This window comes from Camelus dromedarius, chromosome 11 (genome assembly GCF_036321535.1).
Source record: "Camelus dromedarius isolate mCamDro1 chromosome 11, mCamDro1.pat, whole genome shotgun sequence".
Lineage (NCBI taxonomy): Eukaryota > Metazoa > Chordata > Mammalia > Artiodactyla > Camelidae > Camelus > Camelus dromedarius.
In genome coordinates, this window is record NC_087446.1 from 31,351,578 (window position 1) to 31,368,037 (window position 16,460).

At 38.3% G+C, this 16,460-nt stretch overlaps 1 protein-coding gene across 2 annotated transcripts in view; it reads left to right on the top strand.

The window, feature by feature from the left end:
* The first annotated feature begins 262 nt into the window (after positions 1-262).
* SNRPF (small nuclear ribonucleoprotein polypeptide F) overlaps positions 263-16,460 on the top strand; it is a 222,400-nt gene continuing 206,202 nt past the window's right edge. For both annotated transcript variants that reach the window (XR_010383163.1, XR_010383164.1), the window contains exons 1-2: positions 263-734; positions 14,895-15,048. The gene's annotated coding sequence lies outside the window, so the exon portion shown is untranslated. The remainder of the gene's footprint in view (positions 735-14,894; positions 15,049-16,460) is intronic.

Consider the following 16,460-nt stretch of genomic DNA (forward strand, 5'->3'; position numbering starts at 1 on the left):
CCAGTCCCCCGGTTCGGCGGCAGCGGCGGCGGCCCGGTGGGGCCGCTACGTCAGCAATGACGCTGCGGCAGACCCCGCCCCCCGCCTTCAGGGTGCCGGGAGGGGGCGGCACCGCTCTGCACGGCTACTGGGGACTTGTGGTGACGAGACTGAGGGGGAAACCCGCGGCCGGGCTCCGACTCAGCGTCCAAGGATGGCGTCTCCTAGAGCGGCTGGTGCCTCTGCGTGGACAGTAGAAGCTCCTACTCAGGTGGCCTTCGCACCTGTCGTAGCCATCTGGCCCTGGGAAGGGGGCTTCAGTGTTTGCTCCGAGTTTGTGAGGCGCAAATTATTCCCAGGGCTTCCTTACTCCGTTATTGAATTTCTGCCACTCACTCAGTGTCAAATTGGTTGACAGAAGAGCCCGCCAATCTCGTTTTCTTCAAGATCTGCCCAATTGACTGACGTAGAAATTTTTCAAGATAACGTTTCCTTCCTGAGGAGGCATCCGGTTGTGAGCTCCAGTGGCGGTGACTGCTTTGAATTTGGCTTCTTCGGACGGCAGCCGGGTGAATAAGTTTCCACAATGGGAAAGTCCCTGAGAAATAAGATTTAAGGAACAGGAAAAGGCACCTATGTCCGCAATTACCTTACCTGAAATTGCCAATTTAAGGTAATGAAGTAGATTCCGAAAAGAAACGAAAGGAAGAGACAGAGGGAGAAAAATCTGGAAAAGAGGGAAGTTAAGCCTACAGGTACGGGAAGATTGATTCGTTAAAATTTGTTGAACTTTTACTTTGTTCTCAGCTCTGAGCCAGTTCTACTCCGCTACCCCATGGGGTATATTGAAAAGGAATAGCCACTATCTCCTAAGGGGAGCTTGAAGACCCAGGGAGACAAAACGTGCAATGTTAATGTGTCAATGGAGCACAATATCTTGATAAAATTGTTCACATTTTTAATCAACAGTACCACTTGGGGAAATATCTTTCAGTGATACGACCTGAAAACAAAAATGAGCGCACAAAGGTATTCATAGCATATTATCCAAACAACAAAAATTTGAAGGGAAAAAAATTTCTAACCAAAGGGAAATGGCTAATTAACGTTTGGCATATTGGCCTTGGGAATTCTTATACAGATAACAAAATGTCAATAGTCTTATCAATTAATACTTGAAAAAAATATCAAATATGTACATGAAGGTTCAACTGCTTAAAATGTAATTATGTACATAAAGGTTAAAGATAAGGAATGAATTTGTATAGTTTAATATGCCTTTCATTCTTTTTTTCTATGTACTTAAGTGCATAATAATTATTTCCAGTTCAATTCTGTCCCGTGCATTCCTCCTACTCAAAACACAGACTGCTGCCTTGTAATCTTCCCTAACACCTTAATTTCTAAGATGCACTGAATTTACTACTTGAGAGCATCTCTTAAGAGAAAATATTTCTTCCAATTAAGTATATCTGGCATACGGTATAGATTTTCCTGTGGTTCCTAGAAAGCAAAATATAACAAAGGTCAAAATCCTTGCTCATGTTTTAATACCATAAAACCCTTCTGGAAGTTCCTTTGGCAAACGCTATCAAGAGTGCCACCTCCGATCTAGTAATTCTACTTTTGGAAATACAAGGAGTTTTTACCTGAGACTTGGGCAACTTAGAAGGCTGTTCATCTCAGTGTTATTTAGAATAGTGAAAATCAGAAACACACTAACCGTTCAGCACTATTGGAATGGTTAGGTACATCTGGTATATTCACAGGACAGAATAGTCAGCGAAAAGATCTTATTTTCAAAATGTAAGAAATGAAGGAATAAAGGTCAAGCCAACTGTGCCTGCCATTCTGATTCCTCTGAGAGTTTCCTTCCTCTTAAATTATCTCATGGTACTACATGACCCCTTCTCCCTCTGTGCAACAGTTTGTTGTACTGGGATGAGCACCAGACCCAAGGGCAATAGATCCATAGGAAGTTTGTTAAAGCTCTGTCCAAACACTGTGCCAGGACAGAGAGGGGTTGAGGTGGATTGAATAATGGTTCAAGGCAGTAGTTAAGCAGTGGATACCAGACAGCAAGAGCCACAAGGGAGGAGCAGCCATGAAGAATGAGAGGATATGGGGAGTAGCAGCTGAGTTTAAGAGTTCTTAAGATTCTAAGTAGAACTGCTTGGATTCCAGGAGCCTCTAAAATAACTGTATAAAAGTAAAAACTAAAAGCAGGATGCAAAGATATATGTATTATATTTTTAAATATGTGTAAATTATTCACATTAAACATTTGAAAGGAATAGATCAACATTTTAATGGTGGTGAGGTTACAAGTGATTTTTATTTTTCTAAAATTTCTACAATGATTATAAGTTAAAAAAAAAACTTAATGAATTAAATCCAGTGAAGACCATCAGTAGTGAAAAATTTTAATCAGTATATAAGTTGCATGTGGTCAAAGTGACTAGCAGACAGATTTCAGAGAAAGATCATAAATGGCTTTAAAGAAAAGGTGGCAGGTACTCTGGGTCTTTTAAGGAGTAAAATGATCTGAATAAATGAGGAGGTGAAATAGGAAGAAGACAAAGCAAAGGCAAGCTGAGTAAGGCATAGGTGGAGGGTACTGAAAAGGGCATCCTCAAATTGTTTTGGATCTAAAGATGTAAGCTAGTAAGAGGTGCTAGGTAGAAAGGGGGAGCTGGAGATAAATTATCTGGAGATTATTGTTAATTGGGTTAATAATTAAATGGTAGTATTGGAAGAGTTTGTAGCATAACCTTTTCTTTATTGTTATTACCTTTTCTTTATTGTTATTACTGTTTATTCAACTTTGAAAAGTTCCTCAGCTAGCATTTTATTCCAGTCTGAACAATCTAAGCCAAAATTATAGCATGTCTAGCTTGTTTCCTGAGCTTCAGGACCTCTCTATTACAATCTCATTTCTACTTAGCTGTCAAAAAATCCTTCTTCTCATGTAATTTCCCTCTTTGTTTTTTGCCCACCACATCATATCAAAGCTTTTTATGTAACAACAACAACAAAAAGTCTCCGTCCCTTCCCACCTTCCTCAGCTGACTTCCCCAGACTTACCTATTGCATCCTCAAAATCAGTCCTTCCCCAAAGTGGTGTTTTGACTGCTGGGAAGTCAGTCTCCTTAGGTTTTCCTGCACTTCAGGCACTTCCCACCTTTAAATCAGGATGGATGTTTATCTCCTAAGTAGAAGGCCCTCCAAGGTTCACTACAGCAAATCATTTCAGTCAATCTCTTTAAGAACTGGCCTAAACTTTCATCTCCTGGAAACTGCTTTCCTAGTAACAACAGGGCATCCAGACCCCCATCCCCCACCTCCACTAGTATATTATGCAGTCACAGCTTTTGTTCTGAGTTCCGAGCATGGTTCTCTCTCTTTGCATTGTAACCTCTTTAGGGGCAAGGATTTGTATACCTCTCTTAGTACAGTCCTCGCCAAAAATACTCGTAACAAGTTTAATGAATTAACAAAATTAGAAGTTCCCTAGCATAATATGGGATTGTGGAAACGATGTGTAGGAGTTTCTCTTGTTTCTGCAGTCCCCATATAGGGAGAAATGGCAGTTTGCCCTTTTCCCAAGGTAAGCAGACAGTTTTCTAAACAAGATTAAAATTTAACGACCCTAATACTCAATTCTTAGGTCATATACAACTTCTTCTGAAGTGGCAACAACACAAACTGGTTTTGTTTCTATACCCTGAGAAGAGAGTGTAAATGAATTAAAAGAAGACAAAACACCGTAAATTTTGTAAACTTCTAAGGTTTAAGCTCTAAGCTGCTTTTTATGCTTTTGCGTTGATTTTTTAGAATTTTCTAGTCTAGTCTTTCATGAATCTGAGAAATAACTTAGGAATCCTACTTGCAGGCAAATGAATTTATGAACTTGTTCACTTTGAAGAAACTATTTCCAAAGATTTTCAGAGTTTTGCACACTGAAAGTGCCTATCTAGTAACTTTTAAGTTATTAAAGTTATAAAGTTATGACGAATATTTTTTGAGCACCTATGTGCCTGGCACCATGCTAGGCACTGAAATGTCCATAGCCTTCATTTAAACGTTACAAGTAGATGAAGGATTGAGTGGAGGAAGTAGTTATAGAGAGAATGCTAAAGAACACAGACCTAAAGTTTGACTAGCGTGTAGCAACACAGTGCAGTTGAATTTTTTTATTAAATGAGTGACCCAAAGAATCTTAAATTTGTGACAAATATGTAAGAAGTTGAGAGAGTGGTATTGAAAATAGAACAGCAGATGGCAAATTTTGGCCTTAGTAAATAAATAGGAATGAGAACAGAAATGACTTTAGAACTAGCCTTTTTTTTTTTTTTTTTTTTTTTAATTCTAGGAAAGGATAGGGTAGTGGCAGGTAGGGGAGGTGGTGGCAAGTTGAAAAGTGGATGGTACCACAGCTGATTTAATTTGAAAGGACCATTAAGTGTTTATTGAGGTCTAAGGGGAAACTTGTATCTTGGAGGTGAATTTCCAACATTGGAAACTGAATCTGAGCCCGGGTTTTGGCTTTAACGAAAGCAAAATTGTGAAGCTAGTCAGTTTGTCTCTCTTTTGACATCCTCACCACCTCCACCCTACTCAGGTTTTTCAGGGATCCTCAGGCTGATTGTGCCCAGGGCTTTAGCTCAGTCTATCAAGACCTTTCTCTCTTTCTTCCCATCAAAACTTTTCCTATTTTGTTCTAAGACTGTTGTTACCCTAACCTTCTGTTTTTCTAAGGAGCCCAATTGTCATTTAGTAAAATTTGATCCACTTGTAAATTATTAGTGTCTAGTAATGTTTTTTTGCATTTCTCTCTATTTAAATCTATGTTCTAATGGAACTTCTTGTGGACACTAGAGTACAGAATTTCTAAAATGAAATTTTAAGCGTTGTAGCAGATTAGTGGGATAAACATTTTCTTAAGCCAAAACACCTTTCCAAAGATAAACTATGGGCGTATGGGCGTGTGTGTGTGTGTGTGTGTGTGTGTGTGTATAAAGTTGACCCTTGAAAAACATGGAGATTAGAAATGGCGATCCCTCTCCCCAGTCAAAAATCTAAGTATAACTTTAAAGTAGGTGCTCCATATCCTGCAGTTCCTCTATATCTGTGGATTCAACCAACCAAGGATCCTGTAGAACTGTGGTACTTCTTTATTGAAAAAAAATCCATGTCTAAGTGGACCATGTAGTTCAAAGGTCAATACATATGTACATATACATACATAACTATATAACATGTTTATCCAGTTACAATCACAATGTATGAGTTTATCTAGTTATTTTTACTTCTTTAAATATGTTGCATGTTTTATCTCAACCTCCTCTATAAAGTCAGGAAAATGATATCTGTCCTGTCTTCCTTACAAGGATGTTTTAAATATCAAGTGAAGTTTAGCATGTGTAAACCCTTCCTTAAGTGTAAAGAAAAAAGTAAATATATTTATCATTATTATTTCTCTTAGGACTATTACCACCCTGCAAATTACCTTGAGGTCAAAGAATTGACTTTTTTTCATATTATAATCCTTTAAATTGAGTTTTACTTCTGTCCTAAAGTAATAGTTGGAGGATAAATACTGTAAAGTTTCCAATTAATTGCAGTACTCTGAGAAACATACAGAACAAAGTTTTAGTCTCCCTTTCTCATAGCAGGGGAGAAAATCTGAAAAAGCAGAGAGAGAAAGGAAAGGAAAAATATTAGGGGTGGAAATTTTAACTTTTACAGCTTTACTAAACCATGCCAAAAGATCCTAGTAATCTTTTATGAGGGAAAATAAGCTGTGGGTGGAATTCTCTAAACGAACTTTTCTCATTATACCTATACAAATTCTGTTTTGAGGTTCCAACACACTATTCTGTCTAATTTAGGCAGTGAGATTTAAATACATTTTTTCACAAGCAGACAAGTTGAGAGGGCAAAAAAAGGTTTTAATAACTATTCCTCAAAAGTAATCACTTCCATGGTATCTGTAAGGTAATGGTAAAGAGGAAAGGCTGGTTGTAAGACTTGTTTCCTTAGATAAAATATTATGTCATTCACCTTTGTATTCTTTCCCATATCCTCACCATCCTGCTATCTGACACATGTTAGATATACACTTAATATGCTGAAATGAATTGCCTGTGAAATCAGGTATGCTCTACAGTAATGAAATTAGGCAGAGGTTGATGACCGTTTGCCAAGCATTTTATAGTGGGTCACATCAAGGCTTCCTGCATCATGGTGTGATAGAGAATGCTGACCATGGGGCATGGGTTCAGACCCAGGCTTTATCATGTATTAGTTGTGTAATCATGGGTAAGTCACTTTTATGTGCCTTGGTTTGTGAATGAGATTGCATACCCAGTCATCTACTCAAGCACACTGTAATCCTCCCCTCTCTTCCCTACATCATCAATTTTCCTCTTTGCTGGATTATTACCAGTACCATAGAAACATGCTGTTATTTCTCCTGTCTTAAAAATAGCTTCTCTTAACTCCAGCAACTACTGCTCCATTCCTATATTCTCTTAATAGCAAAAGGTCCTTTCTTCCCATTATCTTTTAAACTTATTCCAATCAGGCTCTCATCTCCATCATTTCATAGAAGCAACTCTTGGTCAGCTTCCTGGTAACAGCAACTTCCACATTTGTTAAATACAGTGGTCAATTCTTAGCTTTCATTATAAGGAGCATTGACACAATGGATCACTTCCTCTTCCTGGAAATATTTCCTTCCCTTTGCCTCCCAAGAATTTGAACTCTCCTGGTTTTTCTCCTCCCTCACTGGTTTTTCCTTTTCAGGTTCCTTTGCTGAATCCTTTTCTTTTCCCCACCTTTTACATTGGAGAACATCAAGGCTTGTTTCTTTGTCCTTATCTCTTAGTGGTTTCATCTATGCTCTTGGTTTTAAATACCATCTAAATGAAGATAATTCTCAAATTTTATCTCCAACCCAGGCTTCTCCCCTTAACTTCTGACTTATAGATTTAATTGCCTATTCAACATCTCCACTTGGATGTCAAATAGATAGCTATACTTAACATCTGCAAAACTGAACTCAGATTCTTCAAATCTGCTCTATTCTTCCTCATTTCAGTAAAAAGCATTGTTATCCTTTAGTTGCACAGGCCAAAAATGTTTGCATCTTCCTTGGCACCATATATCTTTACTACCCACATTTCACATCAAGGAGTCTCTCCTAGTTTCGAATTATACAGAGACTCCATTTCTCAATACCTCCGCTACTCTAACCATGGACCAAGCTGCAGTCATCTCTTGCCTGGGTTATTGTAATAGCATTCTAACTAGTCTCCCTGCTTCCACTCTTGCTACCCTACAGTCTTTTCTCATCATAACAGCCAGAATGCCTTCCCGTTGCTCTCAGAGTAAAAGCTAAAGTCTTTACAAAGACCTTTAAGGTCTTAAAAGGTCTGGCCCTGCCCCTTCTCCCTTGTCTTTCTTCATCTCTTATAATTTTTCTCATCGTAGTGATCTTTCTGCTGTACTTTCTGTGTACTTTCTCTGTAAGTGCCTGCCCCTGGACTTTTGTACAGACTGTTCCCTCTGATTAGATCACTGTTAACCCAGATAGAGTTTTTCAAATAATACCTATCTTGACAATGCTATTTAAAATTGCAACCCTCCCCATCACTTCCTGTTACCCTTATTTATTTATTTTTCCATAGTATTTTGTACTTTCTAAATTACTGCATCATTCTATATTATGTTCTAAATAACTATATAATTTGTTTATTTATATGTATCTTCTCCCTTCTACTGGAATGTAAACTATATGAGATCGGCAACTTTTATCTGTCTTGAATTTTCAGCCCCTCAAACACTATTTGGCACATGTTAGGCAATTTGTATTTTGTTGAAGGAAGGAAGGAATTGAATGTAAACAAGAAAAATGATGTCTTAGTTTCAACTTCCTGTGAACTGTGGTAAGGATCTAATGAGAGAATGGATGCGACAGCCCTTGGTAAATCATGGAACAACAATCAAGTTAAGATATTACTGTTGGTAGAATGTCTTGTAGTCTGCCTTGCAGCCTTTTTGAACTTTTGCTATATGTGATCATTGAGTAAAGATAGATAACTGGTCTTATGTGATCATACCACCATTCAGTCAGCCTCTTGAGATTAAACATTCTTCCATAAGTTCATTTGACTATCAGTGTTCATTTTTATTTCCTTTTAATTCTTAGTACAACTCTTTGCTCATGCTCTAGCATAATGCTACTTTAATTTTGTGGTACATCTGTTTCTGCATATCCTTTGTGTATGTGTGTCCTGCTGGCCATCTTGTGTGCATGTGTGTGCACACATGTGAGTACGTGTGCATGCTGCGTGTGCTGTGCTCTCCAGCCTGGCTCTCTGAGCCATCATCACTCAGATCAATAACAAGGAGGTTGTTTTTATGAGGGTCTAAGAACAGTCAGAAGCTTCAGACAAGCCAGATAATTGGTGTTGGGGGCAGGGAGGAACCAGAGATGGACATTGTAGATAGATTGACAGATATGAAATTTCTTTTTTTACTTGTTTTCTGTTCTTTTTGAGAGACTTGAAAATTGCAGCCTGGCGGCAGCTTGTTCCACCTAAACCTCTTGCTAGTCTCACTACTATCAGCCAGGTAAAGGAGCCTTCACAGAGAGGCAGGGAAATGCATTGGAAAGCATCTTTCCCAGAGCATTTTGGAAAATTGAGCTTTTACTTTGTTTTTAGCTCTCAGAAGAAAATACAGAGATTATACTGTTACCCCAGATTATGGGGTTTGGGCTGAAAAATGTTTCCCCAAGTGACTGGATAATTGTCACATTAAAAAGATTTAACCTAAGAATCTCTTTTTAGTTCTGTCAACCAAAGAGCAGAAGTACTTGATGGAACACTGACCTGGAGTTCAGTGGATGGAGCACTTTCTCCAGGGGGTTTGCTTACCTGAAATATCTTATTACCAGCTTGTTTTTGTAAGGCTGTGCTTCTGCTGGATGTGATAGCTGCCTCCAGGACTGATTTAGCCAGTTTGGCTGGTTGGACAGGCAACTCCTCTGTGTCTCCCCACTTTAGTGTTTTCCCCCCAGAAACTATACTCTCTCAAAGAGGACTGCCTTCTCAGACGCAGTTGTTTTTTTTATGTCTTTCTGTCTCACCTCTAATATTCTAACATAAATCTAAAAGATTTTGTTAGAGTATCATGAAATATTATTGTGCCAAAACTCCATAGTTAGGTTCGATCCAGGAAGGGCTTTCAAGGTGTGAATTAGAATACAATTTCAATGGATTTGGATTTAAAACAGACCTTAATTCAGATCTTTTTTTCACCTGCAAAATAGGTGATCTCACAGAGTTGTTTTGAGGAATGAATGGGGTAATATATGAAAAAAAATAGACATAACCAATTATTTAGGCACATGATAAGTGGCAGGTGGTTGCTGATGGTAGGGATAGTGCCCCATTATTATGGTGACATATTTTATTGCTGAAAATAGCAATAGCTATAGTAAGAGTGAACTAGAATTTAAAGTACTAGATTGGATGATAGCAGTTGAAGATCCCTAACTCTGCCAACCACCGTGCCTTATTATAGAATAGGGAACAATCAATTTCTTGACTATCCAGATTGAAGTTATGTTTGTCATACATCTAATGTGAGGATAAATGAGTAATTATATCTTTGAAGCCTTATGTAATTTATACAGTTAAAACATGTTGAAGGAAACTGTCGCAGGAGGAAAAGCCATCTCTAAACATCACTCTCCACAGCCATCAGGGAAGGAATTCTGCAGGGCCTGACTGAGTCTGGAATTTGGGTATTGGAGAGAAAGGGAAGAATGAAGTTCTGAACTATATAACCAGAGGTGCTTAAGGAAAGATATGTATTTGAAAGTGAGAAAATTCACATTAAGAAGCCAAGGATCACAGGGCCATGTACTTACTAAGTAGATAGCAAATTCCTGAAGAAAAAAGATAGTGAAGAATAGGAAAAGGAAAATATGGTTTTCAAGGTGGTATCTGGAAATAGCTCACCTATGACACTGAAGGAAGTGCAAAATAATCTCGCAGTCTAGATTCCAAACTCTAGTCCTCATTCTATCAAACTGGGTACATACGATCCCCAACTAGGTAAAAGTGTGCAAGGAAAAGGAAAAATAGAAGACACACAAATATTAAATAGCCTTTTCTCTAATTGGTAGGATCAGGGGTTTTTAATGTTCTTTTAAAATTCTTTGTAGTCATTTCTACATTTTACAATAAGCATATGTTATTTCTATAGTAAAAATTTCATTTTTAAGTACTTCAAAAGGTCTACAATCAAAACCTGTCACCCATCCAGATGAAGCCATTGTGTTAATAGTTGCTGTTATTTTGTGAGCACTCACATGCATGGGGACTGTGCAAGCAGCTTTATTAGTATTTTGTCTTTTAATCCTCACAGTAAATCCATGAAGTATAGTGTTATTCCCATTTAGAGATGAAACCACTGGGGTACAGAGATCAAGTAACTTATTTTAGGTCATGTAGCTAACTGATGGCAACACCAGGAAGTCTGACTCCAGAGATTCCTAGGCACTTTTCTACTAAGTTACAATGTCCTGGTCTATACACACACTGAGACAAAGGAGGCTCTCTGCCTTGGGTCTACTTTACCTATACCACAGACAAGATCTGTTTGGTGGCCTCTAGCCTATTTTAAGTTTAAAAAACTTAACATAAATGGGCATTCAGATACTCTTATAAGAAATATTTTTGCTTTTCTTAGAATTCTTATGAAAAAGCAACTGTTTCATTAAGAAGATAAACTGGAGAACTGAATTCAAACATACGTAGAAAGTTTTGTTTTGACCAAACAATCTGAATAATACTGCAAAATTCATTTTTATGTTATAATGTAGCTTTTGCTTTTTAAGCCATTGTCTCCTAGAGCTAGGTTTTTAGTCCCTATGAGTGTTTTTAGGAATATTTGCAAAGAAGCAGGAAATGACATTTTTTTCTTCAGTTAGTGCAACCAGTGTCAGAAAGATGCTTACTGGGAAGTTAAGCAAGAGTAGTAATCTAGGTCAAGAGTGTAGCTTTGATGTAGTATTTCCCTCTATAACTTCTCTAGCAAAGAGTTTTTAGATTTGGAAAAGACTTTATAAAGTCCAGGCCAGTAGTTGATCTGGACATACTTGAGTCCCTTTCTCATTCCCCTCCCATCTTATTCTCCTTCCTAAAGTCCTACTACTGGTAACAAATAACTCAGTTTCCGGAAGCAGCCCTTCTGTCTTAGGACCACTGTGGGTAATTTTTCCTACTGTTGAGTGGGAATAAGCCTTCTGGTACCTTCTTTTTGTTCCTACAAGTGGTTGAAAGAGCAGTTTCAGTAGATCAGAACAAGTCTTAATCTATTTTTGTTTTTCATGATTCAGAAGAGAGCCCTCAATGTGCTTTACATCATTATTGTGAATAGTACTCTCTTTCTTTTTTATTTTAATTTTTTTTTTTTTTGGCAGGGGAGATATAATTAGGTTTATTTGTTTAGTTTTAGAGGAGGTACTGGGGATTGATCCCAGGACTTCATGCATGCTAAGCATGCGCTGTACCGCTTGAGCTATACCCTCCCCAGTGAATAGTACTTTCTATAGTATTTTTATTTTTCAAAGTGCTGTCTGAACAGTGCGTTGTATTTTTGTCTTACCCACTCGCCTGAGAGGAAGGCTGGGATAGTTTACACACACACATGTACACACACATGTACACATACACATACATACACACCCCCAGTCCTTACAAGGTAGATCTTATTATTTCCATTTTGCAGAGGAAGAAACTTGGTTAAATAACTTCAAATGGAGTATCTGTGATAAAGAGAAGATAAGATCACAGAACTTGTTTTGGAGCTAGAATCAGTCTTGCAGTCTTTTGGTTTTGTTTCTATTTGCTTGTGTATTCTACTGGATGCTATTGGCTTGAAAGTATGGCTCATTTTCCCAAAGGGCTTACAGACTGTGATGCCTGTTTAATCCTTTGATTTTTTTTTTTTTAAATTTGTTAGCCTCTTTAGGACTATATGGATGGCAAATTGCTCTAAAACTTGATTATGCCTCCAGTTGGAAGTGATTCCACTCTAGGATTTCCAGTTTGCTTGCTTTTAAGACATAGTATAAACCCCAATTCTTCTCTTAAGCCTGACCAGTTCTGATGGAATCCAGTGCTAAAAATGAGAGAATATGATCATTTCCTCAAATTATTAGGTAGGGTAGTTAGGTACAAGGATACCTAACTCCATCCTCAGATGGACAGAATTTTGCTTGATATTGTTAATAAATCAAATTTAGTTGATGGGAATGGTCAGGAATAACAGTCAAAAACAAAAGCCTTTATTTTCTAATACATCCTAAACTCCAAACTCCATAGAGATAGTTTAACTACACATAAAGCCCAAATCTTCAAACCCTGAAGCAACAGAAATAAATCACAGTTCCCCGAATTTTCTTCCCCATCAGCGTCACCTGTCCACACTTGAGCCCTTTCTGAATTCTCAGACTTCTCACTGATGGCAGACTCTGGCTCTGCTTATCCAAAGCTTTCCATTTTGATCAGTTTAAATCCCTATGAGACAGCAGCCATCAGAAGACTTGGTATTGTGAGCCCACACTGGGCTGTGGGGGAGGGGTGAGATGGCCTGTGGGGACTTCCATCTCTAAGAGGCAGTCACTCAGCTTCAAACACATCTGCATCACACTGGGGGTTTCCACTCCTTTTTCTATGTCAATAATCCCCATTTGTCCCAAGGGCCTGGTGTTTCAGGTCCTGGTGAGCCATTCTCATTTATCTTCCTTTTGTTTCCAATCTGCATTCTGCCTTAATTATCAATAATTATCATTTATTTTGTACCTTTTAGTTGGTGGTGAATGCTAAGCCTTTACCAGCCATTGAGTTCTGTCATTCAGGCTCTTTCCAAAGAACAGGGCCTCAAACATCAGCTGCTTGATATGTCTCTGGCTGGCTGAGGTAGGCAGAGAGGGGATTTCTCAATCCAGATTTCTCCTTGAATTTTCTTTGGTGTCAGGAAAGAGTGGAGGAAAAAAAGTTCTTTTACAGTGGTTCTGAATCTCTCTCTCTCATCTCTTAAATCTCTTTGAAGATCTTTCTGTCCTCAGAAAAATGCACACAGTTTTCGAGTTCATAGACCTTCCAGTACCCGTGAATGTACCATCTCCAAATTAGGTATCCTGCCTGCCCTAGTGTCTTTCTGGAGTCATATAGGTTCTGATCTAACATGAAGGAATAAGTAGTAAATGTGACTTCTGAGAAGCAATGAGCTGATTTTCTCTCACTTTTCCATAATTTCCGTGAGCATTTTCAGTATCACGTGTTTGAAATTCTGGGAGCACCATGTTCTATGGCATGGGAAAGACAGAATTTATTTCTAATTTTCTATTACACTTTTTTTTTTTAAAAAACTTCAACACCAACACTTATTTCATATCCTTTTTAGGAGAAATGAAACTCTGACATTCCTCATCCATTGCCTGTAGCATTAAGGTGACCTCTACTGGACTTTTATTGTAGTTTCTGGGAAATTCTGGAATAAGGAGCTGTCATTGCCAGTGGAGGGACCAACCACCGAAACTAGAGCAGATATTCAGCTACCAAGTACTTAAAGTTCAGTTGGACGTGCAGTCCTCTTCAAGGCCAGGGTTGGGGCAGGTGAGGGAGGATGAGGCAAGATTAATCACTGGTTAAAAAGGGGCTTCAAGAGTCCCCTGGAACTAATATTTCTCTAGAGAAAGACCGAAGATTAGGTTATGACCAATCCACTGGATTGATTTTAGAAAAAAAAAAAAAAAAAAGGTTTTCTCTTTGAACTAATAAACTGAATGATTTGAACTCATGATGGATCTTGTAGGCAAAGCAAGGTAATAAGTATTCCACATTTTATGTTCTATTTTGAGTGCAGGGACATTTTGGTGGGAGGAAGAGAAGGAAACAAACATTTTAAAAGTCCCAGTTCATGGCTAAACAGTCTCTCAATCTCCCAGTCTCTGTCTATCTGTTTCTGTCTCTCTCCCCTCACCCTGTACTTTTATCCAGCCCTACTCAACAATCAGAACAAGGAAAGCTCCAGTCACAGTCAGTGCCCAGGATCCACTCTGGCCCCCTTTCTGGCTCTCGGTCATGTTTCCTGCTCACTGGACATTCTTGATCTTGGTTACCAGGATTGCTCCTTGGAACTCTTTAGGAGAGTTTACTTGGACTTACCTCTCAGGATATGCCCACTCCTGGATGCTTTGGGGATACGATGCCCCATCTCTGTCCATGAGGACCCAAACCCTAGCAGCAGATGGCCCACTCATGGTGGGGAACAGCTGGTTTGGACATTTGATTTGGGCCTTCTCTCTAATAATAATCCCTCCTGCCCTTGCCCCCTCTAACCTGGTATTTAGTCTTGGCTTGTGAGACTGTTTCTCAAGTCACCATCCCCGGCTTTGGCCCCATGTTTAACACCTAAAACTCATCTAACTCTGCAGGGCTCAGTCTTCTTTAGTTAGACCTAACCTTTCTGGAACCCTGCTATGATGGGATTTATATTGTGCCTTCAGGATAACATGATTGTAGATTAATAATGAGAATGTTTTCTCAAAGGAATAGAAAAACTCAATGTATAATGTTATTTTCTTGATAGCATTTAAAGATGCCATTAAAACAAGTTCTATCATACATTGAAATTTGAATGCCTGTTTTCTGAAGTTTAATACAAGAGCATAGAGATTTATTCTTAACATACAACAAAAACACTTGAAAACCCTAAAATATGAGTTAAAAAATAGCAGGAAACAGAAGTTATGTGTGAATTTCCTGTCATGCTAAATTATTATAAACATTTGCCTGTTTGGGTCAGAATTTTCTCATTTCTTGTCTTTCTAGCTGCAGCAAAAACCCTCCAGAGAACCATGTTTACAGCTGTAGTCATTCCGGATCTTAACAGTAAGAATCAGCGATCCTGTTCAGTGAGTAACAGTTCATATGGTGCTCATAACATGAACAGGCTCTGAAGCTGGTGGCCAAGAGGAGTTCAGAGGTTAGTGGTGTGAATGGTTTAATGAAAGATGACATGTCACAAAATCCTTCAAGTCCAGCTGGTGGTATAAGAAATCCAGCTGGGGAATTAAGCTAACCAGGAGTATGAAAACTGGGTTCATTTAGGTTTACCATGATTGAATGAAAGTATAGGGTTCTTTGTTCTAGCATGAAAGAAATTAATTTTTGTAGCAAATGAATCTACTTATAAAGTGAATTGAGGACTATTCTTTTGAGTGCCAAGGAAATTTTTAATTTCCCAGCAAAAATGGAGAAAAGGTCTTAAGAGTGGAAAAGCAGTATTTATCCCCTTATATTAAAGGTTTGAAACACTTTTGACTTTTCCCAGGCAAGCACTTTCCTTAGTGCATTTTGCCATAAGAGGGTGCTCTGGGATAATACTTTTCAGCAAAGCCGCTGTCTTTTCTACTTGGCTACCTGAAAAAAAGCAAATATATAGGCTTGTTAATTCTACTCATTCAGATACACTAACCTTCCAGAGGTGTCAATTTAAGTTAAAAAGATGGGGAAAAAATAGTGAAAACTATTTAAAATGTAAATAACCAGTGTCTGACTCATAAGGAAAAGACAAACATTGGAGAATAGTTTGTGTAGACTCTTATTTTCATTTTTAAGAAATAAGAATCATAATAAGCCAAAGTTGCACCCAAATTCTGCCGGATGGGGAATGAAAGTCATATTTTTAGGGATTAGCATTTGCTCTTTTAGTTTAGTTCTTTTTGTGACATTACTTTCAGTCTTTGGCCAATGCTGTGGGAATACATTGTAGTTGACACTGCTTTCTTACAAAGTTCTGTCAGTGTTTCTGTAATTAACCTATCCTTAGGGCAGGAGGTTAGGAACAGAGAATTCCACAGTAGTTTCACTGTCACCTCTGCCACATTTATTGGTCAGTTCTTAGGTTCTACTCTTGCCTCCCTAAGTGTAGGGAAGAAACTCAATTCTGTTTTTACAGTTCGGAAGGGAGAATGAGAGGCAATCACTGTAGCTATTCTAGGCACAGAATGCTGTGAAGGACAGCTAACTAGTCAAGGTCACCAACAGGACTTTTAGAGAGATGGCTACAACATCTAGTGGCCAGATCAGAGAATTCTCATTGTTTTGGTCAAAAGAACTCACTGGGTTCTACCACATGGTGTCTGAAGATGTTGGCTTCTTTCTGCCTGGATAGCAAATGGCCCTGGTATATAGTAGAGTGATAGGGAGAAATATTATACTTTTGCTAGTGAAAAAATAGTTCTCTCTATATATTCTCTAAACTCATTTCCTTAGGCATAACTAGGTGAGGCTTATTTAATCATCTCTATGACCATTTAACTCTCTACACACAAAAAGGAAATTTGGCTAAGTATTTATATAGTATAACTTGGGAGATTTTGAGAATAATGTCTA